Here is a 4,796-nt window from a genome sequence, read left to right on the forward strand (position 1 = left end):
TGTGTCCCCAGCTCTGTGACCCTGAGCAAGCTACTTTAGCTCTGAGCCTCTGTTTCCCATCTGAAAATGAGGATAATAACCACCTCAAAAGGTTGCTGAGACGATCTAGTGGTTAATACTCATAGTTTGTTTAGAACAGTATTTACATAGTAAGCACTATGTATGTTTTGGGTATTATTATTTGATATTTCTTCATATTAAAATTTTATTGGGAACTCAACAGGTTGAATGATCAGAATGTTCTGAGTGACAATGAAATGATATCTGTAATAGAGGTTTAATATTGGTTATTCTGGCTACCCAGAAGTACTCCAGAGAAATCTAAATCAGCTAAAACATAAACCATAACATTTTCTCACCCTTAGGACTAAACAATACCTTAATTAAGCAAGCCTCTCCGCATCATTTTTCCAACTGATAAAGGTTGAAGAGGGATAAAGGTCTTCAATAAACAGTAGCACTGTCCCTCCATTGGTGATTTTATTTGCTAGGCCTGTCTCCTAACAGCATCCCAGAAGGAGAATGACTGAAACCTGGAGTCCGTCTTTCTAGACTTTACTCCTGGTTTGGGCTGAGGCTGTCTCTGCATGAAAAAGTTGCTTCTCTAGAACTCACACTGGGAACCATTCAAGTTTCTCCGTCACAGCTCTCCCTCAGCTATGCAATTAAGTATTAAGTTTCTAGACTCCCTCTCAACACACACACACACACACACAAAAGGTTTTTCCTTTGCTTCTCTCACCTAAAAATGAGGAGGTATGAACTCAAGCCTAAATGTATCAAACTAATGGGATTTCATGCAAATTACCTAAAACTTCTCTGTGCCATAGTTTCCTTAAGTGTAAATAAATTTAACCTAACAACTAATGAACATCAATGAATGCCCTACCTATCCCACAGGATGTTGGGCAGAGAGGGTTCATTTATTAATAGAGCTCTTGGAAAAAAGGTAAAAGGACTCTGTCGATTCAAGATATCACTTCTTAACGTTTATCCTGATTTTCCTGCCCAACAATCTGTAGTTTACAGAGCCCGTGCTTGACCTTACTTAATCCTTACAACCTGCAAACAGCAGGTCACAAAGCTAGAAAGGAATACAGCCCCAAACAATCTCTGTTCTTTGGATTCATAGTCTAGTGCTCTTTTCATTAACCAACAGCTGCTTCCAGATTCCTATTACCTAGTCTGTCTTGGGTACAATCTAATATATTTTTTACCCTGAACTGAGACTGCAGTTCACTTAAATGACCAGCTAACTTCAGGGAGTTCTATCCTGCTAAGGCCACCCCCACCATCCCCACAGTCTTCAAAGTGGAGTATACAAAGAGATACACTGCTCTGCAAGAGGAAAATATTTAAGTGCATTCACAATAGTATTTAACAATAGTAAAAATAACTATTTATATTAATATTTATTATTATTTATCTTTAATATACTGTGTGAGGCCTGACCTAGCACTCTCACCGGGTCACTACTTCAGAGGTCATCTGTCATGTGCAGTATGTGAGATGTTTCCAGGAACCCGCAGTAATGCCACACACAGTTCAGACATTCAGTTTCTTTATAATGTATGCCATCCACTGGATGAAAATAAGCCTCTTATTGCTACAAGCTTTACAATTTTTAGTAAAGACAGGGAAAATGACCATGAAAATTCTTGTTCTGCTGAGATTCATTGGTTATCTCCTGGGAGAGGCCTAAAAAGAGATATAGAACAAAGCAGGGATACACATTTTTATTTTACAAAGTTTTATCAAAAATGGCTGGCAAGAGTATACTATCTAGCACTTATTTTCAAAAACAAAAAACAACAAAAATCCACTTAATCTGTCCCTTCAAGGTGAAGATGACAGTCTATTAATTAGTGGGAAAGTTACTGCTTTTCTAAAGAAACTCATGCTTATTGAGAAAGCATTTGGAAAATGCCTGGCTGAAATGGTTCCAAAACTGTTACTTTAAAATTTATTTTTGGGTGGCACTGCGTGGCTTGCAGGATCCTAGTTCCCTGACCAGGGATCAAACCCGCACCCCCTGCATTGGAAGCTGGGAGTCTTAGCCACTGGACTGCCAGGGAAGTCCCTGTTATTTTTTTAATCACCAAAAACAGTGTATTTCACCTGTAAAACTTTTGTCTGCACACTTGAAAACTAAGAAACAAAAATTTTAAATCTGTTTAAAAAATCTAAACGATACTTCCAAGGGGGTTCGGACCCATTTGTTAAAAATATAAAATGTAAAACCTTCCAGTCACTCAAGAGGACTGATTGACTTAAGCTGTAAATTTACTAGTTGAATTTCAATTAAAAGCCTTTGCCTCGTGGTGAATGGGATAGGAAGATGAGTTATCATAATTTAATAAACGCAATCAAGAATGCACTCCTTCTGCTTGACTCTACCTCTTTGACAAGCATCTTTTCCAGTCATGACAGCCATTAACTTCCACTAAAAAGTACGATTTTAAAATGCACTTCACCTTTATTTTGATCTTTTAATATTTCTACTCTAGAGCAAGATTTATAACGTATGTAATAAAATACATGTATATAATTGTTTAAAAGTATTACATAGATTAAGAAAGCATGATAAGAAAAATGTTTGGTGACCACTGGCCTATCACCATAGAACAAGTGTCCACATTTGGGAACATCATTTTTGCAGGTAGTATAGGAAGGGAATAAGCAACAAAGTCAGTAGAAATTTGAACTGTGGTGCCTCAGATTCCGGGCAGACCACTTGTCTTTGGGGATTCTGGCCTAGGGGTTGGTGGAGATGAAGTGAAGTTCTTTCTTTTATTTACCAACTTGTACCTGGTATAATTCAGAGGAAGGTTCTAGTTCATTCTGGGTCCTCAGCGGATGCTTGTTAGTTTCTTTTTCCTCTTGCTGTTTGCAAATTCATCACTTCTAACACTACTGGGGTCACTCAGATCCCTCTTTACTGCTTATGGATGTGTGTGGGTAAATAAACATATACGTGTATTTTCCCCCAGAACAATCAAGGTGGTGTGGAAGGGAGAGAACATATGCAAACACACCACCTCCGCAGGGTATTTTACAATAGCATTTACCCAGGCAAGAAGACAAAGTTCACTCCCCAGTCCTAATGAAAAAATTTCCTTTTTGTCTTAATTATTTTTAACCATAACGCTTGGGACCTTCTGACTAATGTCATGCTACTTGGAAAGATTTAGAAACCGTGATTCTTTGAGAGGGGGTTATGAAAATAGAACTGTCCTTGAAAGGATTTTCCATCGAGTTCAAAAACACTTTACCCAGCCTGGTATTAAGATGCCCAAACAACCGGAGCTGGAAGAGCAGAAGGGTCTCTTCCCGCAGTTTCGGTGGGTGTTAGAAGTGAGGAGGACCACCGAAACGGAAGGAAAAGGTTAAAAGAGCTCCTGGCACCCAGGCAGGGGGCCGCGACAAATTTTTGAAAAATAAGATGAGAAAAGAGGTGGAGGTAGTGTGAGCAGAGGCGGTGGGAGAGCAGGCGTTAACGACGGTGAACGCAAAAACCAGTCCACGTGGGGAGGGGGCCTAGGAGCGCCGGGCACCGCAGCAGGGTGGGAAGAGGGGGAAGAAACAAAGGTCAGGTCTTGAGCTCAGGGCAGTAAAAGGGGGAAAAGCACCTAAGGGGAAGCAGCGAGAAGGCGGCCGGGGTGGTGACGGCGGCGGAGGCGGCGCCGTGTGACTCGCGGGGTCCGGGCCGGGGTCGCCGGCGAGCCAGGCCGGAAAAAGCCAGGGATCCGGCTAAGCTCGGGATCGGCTAGGCCGCACCGAGGGGCAGGGCCAGCGACTGTGGGGCCGCGGAGGGGACCCGCCGAGAAGCGGCGTCGAGGGGTCGCGCCGGGGTAGAGCGCACACGGAGACCTAGAGAGGTGCCGGGGGGCGGGAGCCGCGGCCTCAACACTCAGGGAAGGGAAGGGCGGTCGGCTTCCCGCCCCCGCCCCTAGCCGCGGCGTGAGGGGAAAGGCCGGCGGGCAGCGCTGGGAGGAGGAGCCTGCGGCCCCGCCCCCGCCGGAGCGAGGGAAGGAGAAAGGCTCGCGGGGAAGGAGGAGGGAGGGACGCCGGCGGTCCTGCGCCAGGCGCGGTGGGCTTCTGCCTGCGAGATTAGGCGAGGGGCGGAAAGGGAGGAAAAAGAGAGGCCGAGCGAGAGAAGCCAGGCGATCGGATTGTCCAGGAGGCTGGTGTGGAGGAATATCCCACCTCGAACTCAAATCCACAATAATAATCCAAACTATTAATAATAAGGGAGCAGTTTTTCTGGCCAGGCGAGAGGGAGAACAGGGGGAACGGGAAGAAGCGAAATCTCCGTTTCATGGAGGCTGAGGCAAGAGAAAATTTCGGATCCTGGATGTGGAGGAGCAAAACAGAACTAACTCAGGAAATTGTCTTTCAGAAAAAGGCCGAACCTAGGCTGGGAGTCAGGCTGGGGTAGGTGGAGAAACCTGCAAGTTTAAAGGAAAAAGAAAAGGAGAATATTTTCAGAGATTTTTCTCTGGTTTGTGGTATTGCTACCATTTTAAAGGTAAAAAGCATTGCATTTCAGGTGTTCTTTGATTTTTTTTTTTTTTTGGTGCGATTGGCTCATTTAAGAATTTCAAAACCTTTCATATAAAAGCTTTTTTTTTTAAGGAAATTCATAATTTTGGTTCCCAGGGTTGCACTGGACTAGGAAGGAGTGCTGTTGTGTACATACTAGTGTATGGTTTTATTTATTTTTTTACTGTGCAAATCAGCTGGAAGATTTTTTCCAGGTGTCAATTTGGATTTTTTTTTTTTTTTTTTTTTTTTTT

The sequence above is a fragment of the Neophocaena asiaeorientalis genome, unplaced genomic scaffold, assembly GCF_003031525.2.
Source record: "Neophocaena asiaeorientalis asiaeorientalis breed wild unplaced genomic scaffold, Neophocaena_asiaeorientalis_V1.1 scaffold76, whole genome shotgun sequence".
In the NCBI taxonomy this organism is placed as follows: domain Eukaryota; kingdom Metazoa; phylum Chordata; class Mammalia; order Artiodactyla; family Phocoenidae; genus Neophocaena; species Neophocaena asiaeorientalis.